Here is a 22,478-nt window from a genome sequence, read left to right as displayed (position 1 = left end):
CAGTGCAACATTGAAATGTATGCGTTAAAAAAGCAGTAAAATAATTTCCCTGTGAAGTTTGGCAGACATAAGTGAAGAAATGGCTAGCTGAAAACTGTAAAAACTACCCTAGTTGAACACCTTGACTTGTCTACTGTTCATAAATATATACTTTTATGGGGTAATTTACAGTGGGGGGCTTCCAAAATGTCCCAAATGGGATATGGGCCCAGGAAACCAATTTCTGAAAATTCCAAATGTGAAAACGAAAATGCGCATGTTCCAGTTTTGCCCTCATAGCTTCCTCAAAAAATGCATGAACCATGCATGTGAGGCCTTGTTGGAACCGGGGGATGTTGGTGAACACAATTCGGTGTTTTTTTCTGCAGTTGCACATATTCTATACAAAATATAATATGAAATCTAAAGCAACATTGCAACATATGCAAAAAAATAAAATATAAAAATACCTCAAAATTTGGCAGCAATTGGCGATAAAATCCCTGTTTGAAAAGTGTCAAAATGACCCTAGTTGTACACCTTGACTTATCTACTTTTCATAAACATATAATTTTGGGCGGATAATCAGTATCTGTGACAACTATTGCAGTTATTAGACTACCATGCCAAATTTGAAAAAAATTACATTTCAAAAACGTGATGCATGCCTTGCAATATTTGCCCTATACTGGTCAAAATAGATAAAAATCCTGGCCATGTTGGGTGGTTTCCAAATCAGGACAACTTAATGAATATATTTGGGATAATTTTTTCCCATTGGTTCAATGTGTGTACAATTTGTATGTATACAAAACTGTAAAAAAATGCGTTTTTTTCATTTTTTTCCCACTTTTTCCAGTTTATTTCAAACAAAACAATGTACTACCCAGCTTAATATGGTTTCAAATGAAAGCCCTACTTGTGCTGAAAAAAACAATATATGATTTGTGTGGGTGCACCAATTGATAAGAGAGAAATTACAGTTGAAGAAAGACATGGCAAAAACACAAAAACGGCTCTGGTCCTTTAGCGACACGTTAGTATCAAAATCCCGGTCCTGAAGGGGTTAAATGAATCTTTTTTTTTTATTGATTTGTACCAGGTGTATATACATTTATCATTTTTATTACCTATTTGTAACAGATCCGAATAAATTGATAAACAATGTCTTATTCGTAAATATACATAAAATTGCTGATATGGTATACCCCAAATCTGATGTAATTGTTCAAATGATAAAAAGGTATTCCCATGAAACAAAGCATTAACCCATTTTATGCCTTTTGCATACCAAATGGATAAATCTATGTTGGGAATTAATAAACCGAGTGTTTTAAATGGGGTAACCGTTTGAATTTTAAATAATTCAGGACACAAACTAGCTGTCCACTCCCGTGTTTTTAATGCTATATTAGATGATTCCAGAGTACATTTTACACTGGGGCGAAGATGTTTTGGAAGCCATAACAGTTCTTCAGGTTTATAAGAAATTAACATATTATTCTCTAAATCAACCCAACCAATTTGACCTGGAGGGGAAAGTAACAAAATAGCCTGTGCTAAAAGTACTGCTTTATGAAAAATATCTAAATCCAGAAGGCCTGGTCCACCCAAATCAACAGGTATTCTTAATAAGTTATCTGCTATTCTATTTTTTTTCCTTGGTTAATAAATGTGTTTACATCTTTTTGATACTTTAATAAAGTAGCTTTAGATATATGTAGAGGGATCATTCGAAAAATGTATAATCATTTTGGAAAAGCTGTGATTTTAAAAGCAGCTATTCGACCCAACCAGGATAAGTTATTTATGGCTCATGAATTAAAGTCTTTTTTTAATGTCTACCCACAGTTCAGATAGGTTTGCTGGAATCATTTGTTTCATGGTATTAGTCCGTTTTATCCCTAAATACTCTATATAGTGCATTTTCCAGAGAAAATCATATTGTTGTTTCCGAGTATTTCTCGTACTTTGTGGCAGATTTAATGTCATAGCTTGAGTTTTTTTAGTATTCATTTTATGGTATGATATTTCACTATAGTTTTCTAATACCGTATTTGCTCGATTATAAGACGAGGTTTTTTTCAGAGCAAATGCTCTGAAAAATACCCCTCGTCTTATAATCGAGGTCGTCTTGTAATCAGACCTCAAAAAAATGTCCGCTGGGGCCAGGCTGCTTACCGGTGCTTTGGTCGCGAGCAGCGTCTCTCCTACTAGCAGCAGGAGAACAGGAAGCTAGTAGAGTGTCACATAACTCTGCCTCCCCCCTCCTTCCTCTGGGGGCGGGGCCAGAGAAGTTGCTCGCACAGCCAGGCCCCTGCAGAAGTCTTCGAGTGAGATCTGTATTTCAGGTAAGGGGGTGGGGGAGGGTTTTTGAGCAAGTATGTGTGATTAATGGAATGAATGAGTATTTAAATGTTTGTGAATGAGTGTGTGTGTCTGTGATAGCATGGATGTGTAAGGGGGGTGGTGGTGGTAGCATGGCATAGGGAGGCTGTACTCACACTCCTATCATCCCCAGGTTCCAGCATGTACTGGCTGCCTTGGCTTGATAGGAGTGTGATTGCTGTTAGCAGTTATATATATATATATATATATATATATATATATACCTCCAGAAATGCCTTTTAACCCCCCTATATACCGCTCTGCCCCATGATATGTCTTTTAACCCCCTATATGCCACTCTGGCATATAGGGGGTTAAAAGGCATATCATGGGGAAGAGTAGCATATAGGACGGTATAAGACATTTCTGCAGGCAGAGTGTCATATAGAGGGTTAAAAGGCACATCATGGGGCAGAGTGGCAAATAGGGGGTATAAGGCATTTCTGGGGGCAGAGTGGCAACCCTGGGGGCAGATGTGCATAACTGGGGGGACAGGTTGGCAAATAAAAGGAAATAAAAAAATATATATTTATATATTCATAGCTTTTATTAAATATGAAAAAATTGTTTACATGAATTAATATTTACTGGTAAAACTTTTTTTCCTATAGGGTCATCTTATATTCAGGCTTTTTGGTTTTTTCCTAAATTAATATTTAGATTTTGGGGGGTCGTCTTATAATCGAGCAAATACGGTATATTAAATAACGAAGGGATAGATTTTTGAGGTTCAGTAATGGTTAATAAAATATCTGCAAATAAATTAAATTTTAATGTAATTCGTTCAGGTATGGGAAACCCCGCTACATCTCCAGAATGACGTATTTTTGTAGCTAAAGGCTCTAATGCCAGTACATATAATATCGGGGACGATGGGCACCCCTGTCTTGTTCCATTTGCCCGGTTGGCAGATGAGGGGGATGTTAGTTCAGAGTTAGCAGTACTGCAGCAAGTCACTGCCTCTGACCACCAGAGGGGTGTCTGCTCCAGTAAGGAGGGAAGGAGGAGCGCAGGGCAGGCCAGACAGGTGCTGGTAGTGGGGGACTCAATTATTAGGGGGACAGACAGGGCGATCTGTCACAAAGACCGGGATCGCCGAACAGTGTGTTGTCTGCCTGGCGCTCGCGTTCGGCACATCGCGGATCGGGTTGACAGATTACTGGGGGGGGCTGGAGAAGACCCAGCAGTCATGGTGCACATTGGCACCAATGACAAAGTGAGAGGTAGGCGGAGTGTCCTTAAAAATGATTTCAGGGACTTAGGTAGCAAGCTTAAGGCAAGGACCTCCAAGGTAGTATTTTCTGAAATATTACCTGTACCACGTGCCACACCAGAGAGGCAGCGGGAGATTAGGGAGCTAAACAAGTGGCTCAGAAGCTGGTGTAGGAAGGAGGGGTTTGGGTTCATGGAGAACTGGGCCGACTTCTCTGTCGGATACAGGCTCTACGGTAGGGACGGGCTGCACCTCAATGGGGAGGGTGCAGCTGTGCTCGGGGAGAAGATGGCCAGAAGGGTGGAGGAGTGTTTAAACTAGGTAAAGGGGGGGAGGGAAACTACAATATAGAAGGGGAAGATAGTGTAGATAGAAAGCTGGGGCTTATAAATGTACCTGGGGGTGGAGCGGAGGGAGGGGTTAGAATAGTCAATAGGGATAGGCTTCATAGGGAAAAAAACCATACACCTCTAAATTGTATGCTTACTAATGCCAGAAGTCTGACCAATAAAACTGACGAACTGGAGTTAATAATGTCTGAAGAAAACTATGACATAGTGGGTATAACAGAGACATGGTTGGATGATAGCTATGACTGGGCGGTTAACATACAGGGTTATAGTCTATTCAGGAAGGATCGAAAAAATGAAAAGGGGGAGGAGTTTGCCTTTATGTAAAGTCCAGCCTAAAGGCCACACTGTGGGAGAATATATGTGAGGGAAATAATAATGTGGAGTCATTATGGGTAGAAATATATGGAAAGAAAAATAATAAAATACTGATCGGGGTTTGCTATAAGCCACCAAATATAATGGAAGCAGCAGAAGATCAATTATTAAAGCAAATAAACAAGGCAGCAAATCACAATGAGGTGGTTATTATGGGGGACTTTAACTATCCCGACATAAACTGGGAAACAGAGACCTGTGAATCTCATAAAGGAAACCGGTTTCTGACTATAAGTAAGGATAATTATCTGTCCCAAATGGTACAGGACCCGACCAGAGGGGGCGCCCTACTGGACTTAATATTAACCAACAGACCTGACAGAGTAACTAATGTGCAGGTCAGGGGGCATCTAGGAAATAGTGATCACAATATGATACATTATAACTTGTCCTTCAATAAGGGAACTCTTAGAGGAGCCACAAGAACCATGAACTTTAGGAAGGCAAAGTTTGATCAACTAAGAGAAGCCCTTAACACTGTAAATTGGGAAAATGTCCTCAAAAACAAGAGTACAGACACTCAATGGGAGATTTTTAAGGATATCTTAAATTCTCACTGTGAAAGGTACATACCGTATGGGAATAAAAGAGTCAGGAACAAGAGAAAACCAATGTGGATAAATAAAAATGTAAAGGGGGTAATAAATGGCAAAAAAAAGGCATTTAAGCTACTAAAACAGGAAGGCAGTGAGGAAGCACTAAAAAGCTATCGGGAAAAAAATATGTAAAAATCAGATAAAAGCAGCAAAAGTGGAGACAGAAAGACTCATTGCCAAAGAGAGTAAGACAAACCCCAAAATGTTCTTTAACTATATAAATAGTAAAAAGGTTAAAAATGAAAGCGTTGGCCCCTTAACCCCTTAATGACAATTGCCGGTCCTGGCACGGCACGGAAAAGCATGTGCTTTACGACAATTGACGTGCCAGGACCGGCACGTCTTTAAACGGGTGCAGAAAGCGATCTACTATCGCTTTCTGCACCCAAAAAGCGTTGCTGAATGCCTCGACCTCGAGGCATTCAGCAACGCCGCGATCGGCACGAAGGGGCCATCTCTGGCCCCTCCACGGGGCGTCAACATCCGCCATACTTTGTATGGCGGCGGACGCCCGTTTTAAAAGCGTTTAGATTTAAACTTAAATGGTGTCGCTGGAATGCCTCGATCAGGAGGCATCCAGCGACACCAAACACTAACCTTTTGATGGGCTGTGACCGCTCCGGAGAGCGGTCACAGCCGCAGCTGCCGGCAATCTTCGCCATCAAGGAAGATGGCCGCCGTCCTGTAACAGGAACCACAAATTTTAAAAGTTCGCTAGATGGTCCAGACCATCTAGAGAACTTTGGCTCCACTTGCAGGTTGAATACAGGTACTGCATTCACCATGCAAGTCAATGGAGCCCAGCTTTCTAATCACAGTGTGATTAGTAAAAATAAATTAAAAAATAAAATAAAATTAATAATAATTAGAAAAAAATAGTAAAAAAACAGTAAAATGTAAAAATCATTTCCCACTGATGTCACTATCAGGGGAACCTCCAAGTTGAAAAAAAATGTTAAATTTTTTTAAAAAAAAAATAATAAAAAAAAATATATATATATATAAAAAATATATTTTTGTGAGCAAGTCCTAAAATTAGCATATTAGCTTAAAACAATTCTCGCATGGAAAGAGTTAAAATACTGGCATATTAAATGCCCGTGGGGTGTCTACTTTTAAAAAATGTATGATTTGATGGGGTAAATTGAATGGGCCAGGTTCAACAACGTCCCAATTAACACGGGGGGAAGGATGGCCACACATCTAATTTCCAATTAGAAAAATGCACACGTACCAAATGTGGCCTTTTAGTTCCCCCAAAAAATGGCAAACCCATGCATGTGGGATATCACTGCACTCAGGAGATGTTGCTGAACACATTATGGGGTGTCGTGTGACAGCGGCATATACCAGGAGCTGTAAATTCATACATAAAGTAGGTGTGTGTGGGAAAAATACACACACAAAAATATTACTGCAAACTTTGAAAAAATGCTGGTGGTAAAATATGTGCATGCAAAGAGTTAAAATACCAGCATTTAAAATACCCTGTGGTGTCTAGTTTTGAAAAATATATGGTTTTGTTGGGCACACTGAAATGGCCTGGCTCAAAGATGTACCAAATAGGGCATGGGCAGTGGATCCCAAATGCCAAAGTTCAACATTGAAAAAAGCGCATGCCCCAAATGTGGCCCTTTTGCCCCAAAACAGCCAGGCAAAATCATTCATGTGAGGTATCGCTGTACTCAGGAGATGTTGCTGAACACATATTGGGGTGTTTTGTGATAGTGACATATACGAGAACATTTTAATTCATACCTGAATTAAAATGTGTGTGGAAAACCAAATGCAAAAAAATGACTACCATAAAGTTTGACAAAGACTGGTGGTAGATATGGTGCATGGAAAGAGTTAAAATACTAGCATTTGGAATACCCTGGGCTGTCTAGTTTTCAAAAATATATGACTTGATGGGGTAAATTGCATTGGCCGGGTTCAAAGATACCCGAAATGGCACATGGGGGGAAGAATTACCAGATTTGGAAAAAATGGCTTTGAAATAGCAAAACGCTACCTGTACTTATTGCCCCATAATGGGTAGAAAAAAGCAAAAAAACATAAAAACATTGGGTATTTCTAAACTCAGGACAAATAGTAGAATCTATTTAGCAGGTTTTTTCATTACCTTTTATAGATGAGTAAAAGATTTTTCAACTAAAAGTTAGAAACAGTCATTTTTTTCTAAATTTTTCACCATATTTTATAATTTTTTTAATAGTAAATAATATGATACAATCAAAACAATGTCATCTAAAGAAAGCCCTTCTTGTCCTGAAAAAAACAATATCTAATGTGTGTGGGTTCAGTAAACGGGAAAGAAGAAAATTACAGCTAAACACAAGCAGCGCAGAAATGTTAAAAAGGCCATTGTCACAAAGGGTACAAAAAGTAAAATCAGCCTTTGTCTCGAAGGGGTTAAAAAGTAATGAGGGAGAAGTTATAGACGGGGATCAGGAAAAAGCTAATCTATTAAATATATTCTTCTCTGCTGTATTCACAGAGGAAAATGAAATGCCAGGTAATATACAGCAGGATGAGATAACTGCCCCAGTACATGTCGCCTGTCTAACCCAGGAAGAAGTGCAGTGCCGCCTAAAAAAAATCAAAATAGACAAATCACCAGGTCCAGATGGCATTCACCCCCACGTTCTAAGGGAGTTAAGTAATGTAATAGACAGACCCCTATTTCTAATATTCAAGGACTCTATAGTGACAGGGTCTGTTCCCCAGGACTGGCGCATAGCAAATGTTGTGCCAATATTCAAAAAGGGGACAAAAAGTGACCCGGGGAATTATAGGCCTGTTTAACTTCTGTTGTGTGTAAACTGTTTGAGGGTTTCCTAAGAGATGCTATTTTGGAGTATCTCAATGAAAATAAGTGTATGACTCCATATCAGCATTGGGTTTACAAGGGATCGGTCCTGTCAAACTAACCTGATCAGCTTTTATGAGGAGGTGAGCTCAAGACTGGATCGGGGTGAATCGCTGGATGTCGTATATCTTGATTTTTCCAAAGCATTTGATACGGTGCCACATAAAAGGCTGGTACATAAAATGAGAATGCTTGGGCTGGGGGAGAATGTGTGTATGTGGGTAAGTAACTGGCTCAGTGATAGGAAACAGAGGGTGGTTATTAATGGTACATACTCTGAGTGGGTTACTGTTGCTAGTGGGGTACCACAGGGGTCAGTTTTGGGTCCTATTCTTTTTAATATATTTATTAATGACCTTGTAGAGGGATTGTATAGTAAAGTATCAATCTTTGCAGACGATACTAAGCTCTGTAACGTGGTTAACACAATAGAGGACAGTGCACGATTACAAATGGATCTGCATAGGTTGGAGGCTTGGGCTGGGATGTGGCAGATGAGGTTCAACACAGATAAATGTAAGGTTATGCACATGGGGAAGAAAAATCCAGGCTGGGAATATGTATTAAATGGGAAAACACTGGGGACGACTGACATGGAAAAGGACTTAGGAGTTTTAGTTAACAGTAAATTTACCTGTAGCGACCAGTGTCAGGCAGCTGCTGCTAAGGCAAATAAAATCATGGGGTGCATCAAAAGGGGCATAGATGCCCACGACAAGGAAATAATTCTACCACTGTACAAGTCACTAGTCAGACCACACATGGAATACTGTGTACAGTACTGGGCACCAGTGTACAAGAAAGATATAGTGGAGCTGGAGAGGGTTCAAAGACGGGCAACCAGAGTAATAAGGGGAATGGGAGGACTACAGTACCCAGAAAGATTATCAGAATTAGGGTTATTTAGTTTGGAAAAAAGACGGCTTAGGGGGGATTTAATAACTATGTATAAATATATAAGGGGGCAGTACAGAGATCACTCCCAGGACCTATTTATACCCAGGACTGTATCTATAACAAGGGGACATCCTCTACGGTTGGAGGAAAGAAGGTTTCGACACCAGCACAGACGGGGGTTCTTTACAGTAAGAGCGGTGAGATTATGGAACTCTCTGCCAGAGGAAGTGGTTATGGCAAACTCAATAAAAGAGTTCAAAAGGAGCCTGGACGTGTTTCTTGAAAGCAATAATATTACAAGTTATGGATATTAGATTAATAGGGACAGAACGTTGATCCAGGGATTTATTCTGATTGCCATATTTGGAGTCGGGAAGGAATTTTCCCCCTGGTATGGGGCAATTGGCATCTGCTTCATAAGGGTTTTTTTGCCTTCCTCTGGATCAACACAGTAGGGACACAATATGTATATAGGTTGAACTTGATGGACTTTGGTCTTTTTTCAACCTTATGAACTATGTTACTATGTTACTAATAATGTCCTTGGAAACGAATCCTTCATTTAAAACATTTGCTATTGGGGAAGAGTACATTGCCATTATATCTCTGACAAACACAGAAGGAAAGTTTTTGTAGTGTTGCTTTACGATAATGCCAATTTAGTCTGTCAAATGCTTTTTCAGCGTCTAGAGAAAGAATTGCACATGGAATTATTGTTTTTCTGAAATCTGAATGACATTAATCAGTTTTCTTGCGTTATCAGATGCTTGTCTACCTTTAATAAAACCTACTTGGTCATTAAGGATTAAAGATGTTAATAGTGGTGTTATCCTGTTTGCTAAAATCTTTGCCAAAATTTTTAGATCCACATTTAACCCCTTCGTGACAAAGGCTGATTTTACTTTTTGTACCCTTCGTGACAATGGCCGTTTTAACATTTCTGCGCTGCTCGTGTTTAGCTGTAATTTTCTTCTTTCCCGTTTACTGAACCCACACACATTAGATATTGTTTTTTTCAGGACAAGAAGGGCTTTCTTTAGATGACATTGTTTTGATTGTATCATATTATTTACTATTAAAAAAAGTATAAAATATGGTGAAAAATTTAGAAAAAAATGACTGTTTCTAACTTTTAGTTGAAAAATCTTTTACTCATCTATAAAAGGTAATAAAAAAACCTACTAAATAGATTCTACTATTTGTCCTGAGTTTAGAAATACCCAATGTTTTTATGTTTTTTTGCTTTTTTCTACACATTATGGAGCAATAAGTACAGGTAGCGTTTTGCTATTTCAAAGCCATTTTTTCCAAATCTGGTAATTCTTCCCCCCATGTGCCATTTCGGGTATCTTTGAAGCCGGCCAATGCAATTTACCCCATCAAATCATATATTTTTGAAAACTAGACAGCCCAGGGTATTCCAAATGCTGGTATTTTAACCCTTTCCAAGCACTTATTCTACCATCAGCCTTTGTCAAACTTTATGGTAGTAATTTTTTTGCATTTGTTTTTTCACACACATTTTACTTTAGGTATGAATAAACAGCTTCTGGTATAAGTCACTATCAAAAAACACCCCAATATGTGTTCAGCAACATCTCCTGAGCGCAGTGATACCCCACATGAATGATTTTGCCTGGCTGTTCGGGGGCAAAAGGGCCACATTTGGGGCATGCACATTTTTCAATGTTGAACTTTGGCATTTGGGGATCCACTGCCCATGCCCTATTTGGTACATCTTTGAGCCGGGCCATTTCAGTGTGCCCAATAAAGCTATATATTTTTGAAAACTAGACACCCCAGGGTATTTCAAATGCTAGTATTTTAACTCTTTCCATGCACCATATCTACCACCAGTCTTTGTCAAACTTTGTGATTTTTTGCATTTGTTTTGTCACACACATTTTACTTCAGGTATGAATTAAAAAGTTCTCGTATATGTCACTATCACAAAATACGCCAATATGTGTTCAGCAACATATCCTGAGTGCAGTGATACCCCACATGAATGATTTTGCCTGGCTGTTCGGGGGGCAAAAGGGCCATATTTGGGGCATGCACATTTTTCAATGTTGAACTTTGGCCTTTGGGGATCCACTGCCCATGCCCTATTTGGTACATCTATGAGCCGGGCCATTTCAGTGTGCCCAACAAAACCATATATTTTTGAAAACTAGACACCCCAGGGTATTTTAAATGCTGGTATTTTAACTCTTTGCATGCACACATTTTACCACCAGCATTTTTTCAAAGTTTGCAGTAGTATTTTTGTGTGTGTATTTTTCCCACACACACCTACTTTATGTATGAATTTACAGCTCCTGGTATATGCCGCTGTCACACGACACCCCAATATGTGTTCAGCAACATCTCCTGAGTACAGTGATACCCCACATGCATGGCCAATTCAATTTACCCCATCAAATCATACATTTTTTAAAAGTAGACACCCCATGGGCATTTAATATGCCAGTATTTTAACTCTTTCCATGCGAGAATTGTTTTAAGCTAATATGCTAATTTTAGGACTTGCTCACAAAAATATATTTTTTATATATATATTTTTTGCCTTTTTTACATTTTTTTAATATTTTTTTTCAACTTGAAGGTTCCCCTGATAGTGACATCAGTGGGAAATTATTTTTAAATTTTACTGGTTTTTTACTATTTTTTTTCTAATTATTATTAATTTTATTTTATCACACTGTGATTAGAAAGCTGAGCTCCATTGACTTGCATGGTTGAATGCAGTACCTATATTCAACCTGCAAGTGCAGCCAGAGTTCTCTAGAGGGTCTGGAGACCGTCTAGCGAACTTTTTAGACTTTATTGTTTTTCTTTATTGAATTTTCCCGGACCGCCGCCATCTTGCTGATGGCGAAGATCACCGGCAGCTGCGGCTGTGACCGCTCTCCAGAGCGGTCACAGTCCATCCCCAGGTAAGTGTTTGGTGTCGCTAGATGCCTCCTGATCGGGGCATTCCAGCGACACCATTTAAGTTTAGGAGGCGATCGTTGATCGCCTCCTAAACGCTTTTAAAACGGGCGTCCGCTGCCCCTTTGTGCCGATAATGGCGTTGCTGAATGCCTCGAGGTCGAGGCATTACAGCAACGCCGTTTCGGTGCAGAAAGCGAAAATAGATCGCTTTCTGCACCCGTTTAATGACGTGCCGGTCCTGGCACGTCATTTGTCGTTATCGACTTGAATTTCCGTGACGTGCCCGGACCGGCAATTGTCATCAAGGGGTTAAAAGAGATATTGCTCTGTAATTAGCACATTCATCAGTAGATTTACCACCTTGGCACTAGATAATAAGTCTGTTATCACCCTGTTTGAATAAGAAGTCATATTGCATTTATATAAAAGATGCTGCTGACTTTCCAGAAAATTGCAAAATAAAAGAAGTTTTAAAGGGCAATATCATGAAAAATCTAAAACCACACAAAGCACTATTATTATGGTCTTGCTACGAATTTATTAGACTAATAACAAGTTAATAACTAATATAACTAATAACAATAACTAATAACAAGTTATGCAGAGCCCTGCATAGAGATGATCTGTGTCATCAGAGTCTCAGAACACTAAGCAAATTGTCCACTCCGATCACTTCAATCCATCCTCAGCCACTCAGGTTATCGTTCTCCTTCCTCTCAGCCAGCAGATCCGCAAAGGTCTGGGCAAAATACACCGGATCCTCGTTGATCTTGAGCATTTTGGAGCTCGTAAGATCGATGATGGCAAGAGAGACTCGATGCTTTAGCACCGGCGACAGATAAACTCCCCCAAACATTTCAGCAGCTCGCTGGTTGAAGCCCGCAAGGATTTGGGAGGCGTAGGGGTCTGGGTGGAGGCGTCCGGTTTCTGCTTCCGGTTTGAGAAGAATGGCCTCTTCTTGGTGGATTTCCCATGATCGTGTCCCTGAGAGCCTTTGCGAGGGAGGCATGAGGCCAGCGCACTCCCCATGATTGGTGAACCTGGATAAAAAAAATGTAAACAAAACATACGATTCTATTTAATAAATGACAAACAATCAAACTCATCCATTACTAAGCAATGTTCTCCTATGATATGGAATAAATACCAAAATGTCAAAGCCGTCGATTCCTCTGATTCCATCTAATTAATCATATCATCAGTAATCATATAATGGGGTCTTTCAGTCCCTGAGCAGATGACCTTCCTAATATTTTGCTCAAATATTAATTTTTTTGGAATATTTGGAAACCAACACATTATCAACAAAGATCTGGCTTATGGTGGATACAGATATTATTACTATATTGCCAGTACCTGTCCCTCAGACACAGGACCTACCTTCAGATATCACCGGATGCTTCTATGAAAACGGAAAAATCGAGTTCTTCCAGTCGTTTGGTAGAAGATAAGATTTCCTCTAAAATCACTAATCCAACACTCTTTGTGTGATCTCTTGGACAGTCAACTATTATTATGGTCTTGTTACAAATGTATTAGACTAGTAACAAGTTATGCAGAGCCCTGCATAGAGATGTTCTGTGTCATCTGAGTCTCAGAACACCAAGAAAATTGTCCACTCCGATCACTTCAATCCATCCTCAGCCACTCAGGTTATCATTCTCCTTGCTCTCAGCCAGCAGATCCGCAAAGGTCTGGGCAAAATACACCGGGTCCTCGTTGATCTTGAGCATTTTGGAGCTCATAAGATCGATGATGGCAAGGCATCTCTTCCAGAAACGCCTCGTGAAGCCCTCCACCTTGAATAGTTCAGAAGGGTACGTGATGGCACTCCCCATGTAAGAGCAGGTGACATACGCGCAGAGCATCACTTCTGCCTCCAACTCTTCCTCGTTCTCCAGTTCTGATGAGATCACCTCACGGCACAGCATGTACAGAAATATCACGCTGGCCGGGGATAAGAAGCGGTTCTCGTCCCATCTACGCAAGTCGCTGTCCAGATGTTTAAGCCAGTAGACCGCGTCCAGGGGAGAGAGAGACTCGATGCTTTGGCACCGGCGACAGATAAACTCCCCCAAACATTTCAGCAGCTCGCTGGTTGAAGCCCGCAAGATCGTAAATTTGGGAGGCGTAGGGGTCTGGGTGGAGGCGTCCTGTTTCTGCTTCCGGTTTGAGAAGAATGGCCTCTTCTTCGTGGATTTCCCATGATCGTGTCCCTGAGAGCCTTTGCGAGGGAGGCACGAGGCCAATGTACTCCCCATGATTGGTGAACCTGGATATAAAAAATAAACAAAACAACATAAGATTCTATTTAATAAATGACAAACGATCAAACTCATCCATTACTAAGCAATGTTCTCCTATGATATGGAATAAATACCAAAATGTAAAATCCGCCGATTCCTCTGATTCCATCTAATTAATCATATCGTCAGTAATCATATAATGGGGTCTTTCAGTCCCTGAGCAGATGACCTTCCTAATGTTTTGCTCAAATATTCATTTATTGGGAATATTTGGAAACCAACACATTATCAACAAAGATCTGGCTTATGGTGGATACAGATATTATTACTATATTGTCAGTACCTATCCCTCAGACACAGGACCTACCTTCAGATATCACCGGATGCTTCTATGAAAACGGAAAAATCGAGTTCTTCCAGTCGTTTGGTAGAAGATAGGATTTCCTCTAAAATCACTAATCCAACACTCTTTGTGTGACGTCTTGGACAGTCTGCACAAGGAATGATTCAGTTCACCTGCGCTGCTGCAGTTCTAGGGAATCTTCATTATGACATCACAATTACTGCACAGATTGCATCACTCTTTGTGACATCACATTTACTGCACAGAGTGCATCACTCTTTATGACATCAGCAGATAGCCCGACCAGGCTGCTTCCTATCCCAGTATATTTACACATCTGTTACGGAAACAGTCTCTTTCGGTTTGTAAGATAGGAGTTTATTTCTGTCCATACTGTCTACTGTAAACATATCCATTTCTAAAGTGTCAGTATTGTACCCCTTTTCTTCGAATCTCTCTTTTAAAACTGACGCTTGTTCAGAGAAGGTTTCTCTATCACTGCAATTCCTTCTCAATCTTTGAAATTGTCCCTTTGGTACGTTTGTGAGCCACGGCGAATAGTGGCAACTTTCAAGTGAGATACAGCCATTTGTATCCACGGGTTTACAAAAACTATTATTATTATGGTCTTGTTACAATTGTATTAGACTGGTGACATGTGTGGCGAATATACAATGTTAAAATACATATATAATAACATATAAAATAGTATACAATGACTCAACAGTCATGCGTCTGGGTTTAGATATAGAAAAAACAGAACCTGACGCGTTTTGCCACTGAATATCACATTTGTGATATTCCTACGGGAGAGGGATTGATAATAAAGGTTCCTTACCTCGGTTACTCATAAAAGAAATGAATTACGGAGACCAGAACTTGGTATTTTGGGATCCTTCTTTTTTGTCAGACTTAATGTTTGTTTCATGTGTCTGTCTCCTATATTAGGGTAAAAAAAATTTTGTATCCTGTGGGTATTTACAAAGGATAATTATACCGAGATCTTTTAACATCTCTCTCTTTTTTCCCTTTTTCCTTTCTTTTTCTTTACACGTCAAATCTTACCTGCTAAAATAGAGAGTAGCGGGGTGTATCCGGTTTATGCCTCTGCAGGTGTCGAGAAGAAAAGAATTTCAGGTTTTTTTAATGTGATGGTTATTTCTTAGAATTCCTCTGACGTTCTTGCGCATATCATGCGTTCCGGTGAAGGGGTTTTTTTTTTCTCGAGTTTACGTAGAGGGTTAATCCCGCGGTGATATAAGGAAAGGCTTCTTCCAGGTTGCAAATACGAAAATACGTGTGGGAATGCTACAACTGGGGCCTTTTTATAAGAAGGGGAAAGCAGCGAGTGTCCCCATTTAACCCCTTCGTGACAAAGGCTGATTCTATTTTTTGTACCCTTCGTGACAATGGCTGTTTTATCGTTTCTGCGGTGTTTCTGTTTAGCTGTAATTTTCTCTTAACCCATTTACTGAACCCACACAAGTTATATATTGTTTTTTTCAGGACAAGAAGGGCTTTCTTCAGACACCATTTTTTCCATATGATGTAATTTCCTATAATAAAAATAATAAAATATGACGAAAAATTTAAAACACATTTTCTCACTTTTATTTGAAAAATCTTTTATTCATCATAAAAAACTGCTGAAAAAACCCGCTAAATAGATTCTACTATTTGTCCCGAGTTTAAAAATACCCAATGTTTTTATGTTTTTTTGCTTTCTTCTACACGTTATGGGGCAATAAGTACAAGTAGCGTTTTGCTAATTCAAAACCATTTTTCTCTGAATCTGGTAATTTTGTCTCCATGTGGTATTTGGGGCATCTTTGAAGCCAGCAAATTAAATTTACCCCTCCAAACCATATATTTTTGAAAACTAGACACCCCAGGGTATTTTAGATGCTGATAGTTTAACCCTTTCCATGCACTAATCCTACCACCAACCCTTGTCAAAGTTTGTGATAGTAATTGTTTTTGGTGTTTTTTTCACACACTTTGTACTTCAGGTGTGAAATTACAGCTCCTGGTATATGTCACTGTCCCACAACACCTCCTGAGTACATTGATAACCCACATGCATGGGTTTGTCAGATTGTTTGGGGGCAAAAGGGCCACATTTGGAACATGAGCAATTCAGTTTTTCAACTAGGAAGTTTTACATCTGGGTAAAAAAAAATGCTTGTACCCAACTATCAGTAGGGACAGGTTACAAGAAAGCCTGGCCTATCTCCAAGAAGGGATTTGATCTAGCACCTTAAGCGGTCCCTCATGCCACGGAATGGACACAGGGTTCACTTGACAGTGCAAATAAAAACGCTTAAAAAATGGTGGAGCAAATAAAAGCTAAAAAACAGTAAATGTAACAAAAAATGTAAAAAAAAAAATACAAAAATGGAGCAGGAACAAAGAAAAAAATTAAAAATGGGAAACTGTGTATTACAACTTGAAGCAGTCACCGACACAGAGTGCAGGTTTTCCAGGGCAATCTGGACAGTAGAATGGGGTGTCCTTTCTTTGCCCCCTGCTGTAGCATACCCTGCATCTCTTTTGGGGATTCTGCTTCTTTGCTGTAGGGGGGATTTTAAAAATAAAATGGGTTGCCCCAATCCTGCTGTTTCCCATCACCACTTGGGGACCAGGTGCATCACGGTACAAGATACTTGAAATTACTTGGAGCTGAAACTGCAAAAAAGACAGTTTCAGCCCAGTGTCTGCTTTTTTCTGCAACAAAAAAGCGTTATAGGTTGCAATTTGCATTAGGTAAATTGCAACCTTCTTGTACCAGGCCTTTGTCTTCCTCATAATGAGGTAGGGCTGTAGGAGTTGATCTGACAGATCAACTCCACCCATGTTCTTATTATAGGCCCTGATGCACACTGGCTTTCTAGTGACCCCAGCTCTGCCACGGACAGAAACCTCCACGGTTCTCTCATCGTGGATGGTGGTCAGCATGCACACCTCTTTTCTGTCCCTGAACTTCAATGCCAAAAGCTCCTCTTGACGTAGAGCTGAGGTCTTCCCCTTTCCTAGCCGGGTTCGTGCCAGGTGTTGTGGGAAACCCAAGCGGTTCTTTTTTATAGTACCGCAAGCTACTGTATCGAAACAATACAGCAGCTTGAACAAAGGGACGCTTGTATAGAAGTTATCTACATACAAGTGGTAGCCTTTGTTCATAAGGGGGAATATTAGGTCCCAAACAATCTTGGCACTGGTGCCCAGATGTTCTGGGCAACCTGGAGGGTCAAGGTAGCTATCCTTACCCTCGTATACCCGGAAGGCATGAGTATACCCTGTCTCGCTCTCGCAGAGCTTATACACCTTCACTCCATACCTAGAGCGCTTGGAAGGAATATACTGCTTGAATCCCAGCCTTCCTTTATATTTCATCAGGGATTCATCCACGCAGATATCCCTTCCAGGTGTATAAACCTCTGGAAACCTGGCAGCAAGATGGCTAATCAGGGGCGGATTTTGTAGAGCCTATCAAACTGGGGGTGCTTCTTAGGGGGGCACAGGCTGTTGTCATTAAAATGCATGAAATGAAGAATCATTTCATACCTTTGCCTAGTTATAGTCTGGGCATAAATGGTGGTACTAAGGATGGGGCTGGTGCTCCAGTAGGAGCGGATGGAGGGCTTTTTTATAATGCCCATTAACATTGTGAGTGCCCAGAATTTAAGGAATTCTGGCACATCAATGCGAGTCCATGGCTGTTTTGCCCAAAAAGAATTAGGGCTAGCAGCACGGTGCTGCTGGGCATAAAGGTTAGTTTGTGTGACAATGTCTCCCAAGACATCATCTCCCAAAAAAACCTGCACAAATTGCAGTGGAGTGAATCCTGTAACATCAATATTGATGCCAGGAATTCCAGAAAAAGGAGGGATAGCTGGCTTGTACCTATTAGGCGCTAACCATGCCTCTGGTGCACTGCCACGACTACGTGTGGCAGGCCTCCTAACAGCCACAGATACATCACTAGATGTATCTGTGAACTGACCAACGTCAAAATCTGACGCTGTATCAGTGGCCTCAGAATCTGTGGCCAAAACGGCATACGCCTCCTCAGCCGTATACCTGCGCTGCATGGTTACAATTGCAGCAAAAATAGTGGGGAAGGAAAGGGTTAATGGCTCTAATAAAAATAAAAAAATGTAAAAAAAAAACTAAAAAAAAAGCAAAAAAGAAAAAAAAAAGAACCCCAAAAACAATTGCCACTATGCAAGATCACTGTTTATGCAGTGATCAATGGCAATGAAGGGGTTAATATTGAATGGGTGGCTCTTATAAGAGCCTTTGGATAAATATATATATTTTATTTTATTCAGAATACCTGTCACACACCGATCTGTCTCTCTCCCTCACTAGAAGCAAGTGACGGAGGGAGGCAGATCCAATACTGGTCAAAGGCAATGTTTAGAAAACATTGCCTTTGATTTATCAAATCATGATCACTCTTATGAGTGATCTGACCACTAGGGGTGTTATTCACTGGATGTCCATGACATCCAGCAACACCCCCCCCGATGATGACAGCAATCTCCGCCCCCCGGCTTGATGGACGCCGCCATCTTGAAACACCGCGTGTGTTTCGAAGACGCCGGTACCGGGAAGGTAAGTACGCATTTAGGCTAAACAGGTGTTGCAAAGATGCCTCGCTACTGAGGCAGACCAGCAACAGCAAAAACGACCCCCCAGAAGTCCTCTGATCAGTCCTGTAGGACTGATCAGAGAGACTCCTCCCCTACAATCTCCAGTCTATTGGAGATTGTGTCCCAGCTGCCAGAGGCAGCTTCAGGGACAGGGAGACAGGGTTCTTTGGTCTCATGTGGAGACCAGACCCCCCCACCCTTCCTCAGTTAACCCCTACCCCACCTCTTCCTCAATTAACCCCTTCAATGCTGTGATTGTGTATGACCCCCATCGCAGCATTGCAGGGGTTAATATTAGTCCCCAGAAGCTTGTGGGGACTAAATATCAGTCAATGCTGCGCTTCAATGGAGCATCAGCATTGAACGAGTTAAAAAAAATGTAAAAAAAATTAATAATAATAATAAAAATAAATTAAAAAAATTATTAAAATAATAATAAAAAAAAAAATAACAGCACTGACCTGAAAGTCCAGGGTGCTTCCAGGTCAAATGCTGGGCTGGGCTGATCAGATCGCTCCTGGCCAATAGGAGTGATCGGATCATTATGGCAGCCCACAGATGACCCTGCTCTACAAAGAGAGAGGGGTCATCTAGGGTAATTATGAAAAAACACAAATTATTAATAAATGAAATAATCATAATTATTACCTGATCACTTGTCGGTGACATTTTAAGTCGCTGATTATTGATCGGTCTCCCTGATTGATGTCAGCGGCCTAAACCTGTCACTTACAAGTAATCTGATGAAAAAAAATATTTAAAAAAATGTAAATGCGCATGTTCCAGTTTTGCCCCGATAGCTTCCTCAAAAAGTGCATGAACCATGCATGTGAGGTCTTGTTGGAATCAGGGGATCTTGGTGAACAAAATGTGGTGTTTTCTTCCACTGTTGCGCTTATGGTGTGCAAGAAATTCAGTGCAACATTGAAATGTATGCGTTAAAAAAGCAGTAAAATAATTTCCCTGTGAAGTTTGGCAGACATAAGTGAAGAAATGGCTAGCTGAAAACTGTAAAAACTACCCTAGTTGAACACCTTGACTTGTCTACTGTTCATAAATATATACTTTTATGGGGTAATTTACAGTGGGGGGCTTCCAAAATGTCCCAAATGGGATATGGGCCCAGGAAACCAATTTCTGAAAATTCCAAATGTGAAAACGAAAATGCGCATGTTCCAGTTTTGCCCTCATAGCTTCCTCAAAAAATGCATGAACCATGCATGTGAGGCCTTGTTGGAACCGGGGGATGTTGGTGAACACAATTTCTGCAGTTGCACATATTCTATACAAAATATAATATGAAATCTAAAGCAACATTGCAACATATGCAAAAAAAAAATATATAAAAATACCTCAAAATTTGGCAGCAATTGGCGATAAAATCCCTGTTTGAAAAGTGTCAAAATGACCCTAGTTGTACACCTTGACTTATCTACTTTTCATAAACATATAATTTTGGGCGGATAATCAGTATCTGTGACAACTATTGCAGTTATTAGACTACCATGCCAAATTTGAAAAAAATTACATTTCAAAAACGTGATGCATGCCTTGCAATATTTGCCCTATACTGGTCAAAATAGATAAAAATCCTGGCCATGTTGGGTGGTTTCCAAATCAGGACAACTTAATGAATATATTTGGGATAATTTTTTCCCATTGGTTCAATGTGTGTACAATTTGTATGTATACAAAACTGTAAAAAAATGCGTTTTTTTCATTTTTTCCCCACTTTTTCCAGTTTATTTCAAACAAAACAATGTACTACCCAGCTTAATATGGTTTCAAATGAAAGCCCTACTTGTGCTGAAAAAAACAATATATGATTTGTGTGGGTGCACCAATTGATAAGAGAGAAATTACAGTTGAAGAAAGACATGGCAAAAACACAAAAACGGCTCTGGTCCTTTAGCGACACGTTAGTATCAAAATCCCGGTCCTGAAGGGGTTAAATGAATCTTTTTTTTTTATTGATTTGTACCAGGTGTATATACATTTATCATTTTTATTACCTATTTGTAACAGATCCGAATAAATTGATAAACAATGTCTTATTCGTAAATATACATAAAATTGCTGATATGGTATACCCCAAATCTGATGTAATTGTTCAAATGATAAAAAGGTATTCCCATGAAACAAAGCATTAACCCATTTTATGCCTTTTGCATACCAAATGGATAAATCTATGTTGGGAATTAATAAACCGAGTGTTTTAAATGGGGTAACCGTTTGAATTTAAAATAATTCAGGACACAAACTAGCTGTCCTCTCCCGTGTTTTTAATGCTATATTAGATGTTTCCAGAGTAAATTTTACACTGGGGCGAAGATGTTTTGGAAGCCATAACAGTTCTTCAGGTTTATAAGAAATTAACATATTATTCTCTAAATCAACCCAACCAATTTGACCTGGAGGGGAAAGAAACAAAATAGCCTGTGCTAAAAGTACTGCTTTATGAAAAATATCTAAATCCAGAAGGCCTAGTCCACCCAAACCAACAGGTATTCTTAATAAGTTATCTGCTATTCTATTTTTTTTCCTTGGTTAATAAATGTGTTTACATCTTTTTGATACTTTAATAAAGTAGCTTTAGATATATGTAGAGGGATCATTCGAAAAATGTATAATCATTTTGGAAAAGCTGTGATTTTAAAAGCAGCTATTCGACCCAACCAGGATAAGTTATTTATGGCTCATGAATTAAAGTCTTTTTTTTAATGTCTACCCACAGTTCAGATAGGTTTGCTGGAATCATTTGTTTCATGGTATTAGTCCGTTTTATCCCTAAATACTCTATATAGTGCATTTTCTAGAGAAAATCATATTGTTGTTTCAGAGTATTTATCGTACTTTGTGGCAGATTTAATGTCATAGCTTGAGTTTTTTTAGTATTCATTTTATGGTATGATATTTCACTATAGTTTTCTAATACCGTATTTGCTCGATTATAAGACGAGGTTTTTTTCAGAGCAAATGCTCTGAAAAATACCCCTCGTCTTATAATCGAGGTCGTCTTGTAATCAGACCTCAAAAAAATGTCCGCTGGGGCCAGGCTGCTTACCAGTCCTTTGGTCGCGAGCAGCGTCTCTGCTACTAGCAGCAGGAGAACAGGAAGCTAGTAGAGTGTCACATAACTCTGTCTCCCCCCTCCTTCCTCTGGGGGCGGGGCCAGAGAAGTTGCTCGCACAGCCGGGCCCCTGCAGAAGTCTTCGAGTGAGATCTGCAGTTCAGGTAAGGGGGTGGGGGAGGGTTTTTGAGCAAGTATGTGTGATTAATGGAATGAATGAGTATTTAAATGTTTGTGAATGAGTGTGTGATAGCATGGATGTGTAAGGGGGGTGGTGGTGGTAGCATGGCATAGGGAGGCTGTACTCACACTCCTATCATCCCCAGGTTCCAGCATGTACTGGCTGCCTTGGCTTGATAGGAGTGTGATTGCTGTTAGCAGTTATATATATATATATATATATATACCTCCAGAAATGCCTTTTAACCCCCTATATGCCACTCTGCCCCATGATATGCCTTTTAACCCCCTATATGCCACTCTGGCATATAGGGGGTTAAAAGGCATATCATGGGGAAGAGTAGCATATAGGAGGGTAAAAGACATTTCTGGAGGCA

The 22,478-nt window shown here is 39.9% G+C and overlaps 1 protein-coding gene and 1 non-coding gene across 2 annotated transcripts in view; one reads left to right on the top strand and one right to left on the bottom strand.

Annotated features, from left to right (window-relative positions):
• LOC149281661 (ALK tyrosine kinase receptor-like) overlaps positions 1–22,478 on the top strand; it is a 168,188-nt gene that overhangs the window by 25,701 nt on the left and 120,009 nt on the right. The window lies entirely within an intron of this gene.
• On the bottom strand, positions 16,380–16,509 carry LOC149281662 (small nucleolar RNA SNORA35). The gene has a single exon (XR_016278030.1). It is a non-coding gene; the product is annotated as a small nucleolar RNA SNORA35 (small nucleolar RNA).

The sequence above is a fragment of the Sceloporus occidentalis genome, unplaced genomic scaffold (genome assembly GCF_023333645.1).
Source record: "Sceloporus occidentalis isolate IW3139 unplaced genomic scaffold, rSceOcc1.0.p SCAF_129, whole genome shotgun sequence".
In the NCBI taxonomy this organism is placed as follows: Eukaryota; Metazoa; Chordata; class Lepidosauria; order Squamata; family Phrynosomatidae; genus Sceloporus; species Sceloporus occidentalis.
Note: the sequence above shows the minus strand (reverse complement) of the source record. Positions and strands in the feature narration are given on the sequence as shown.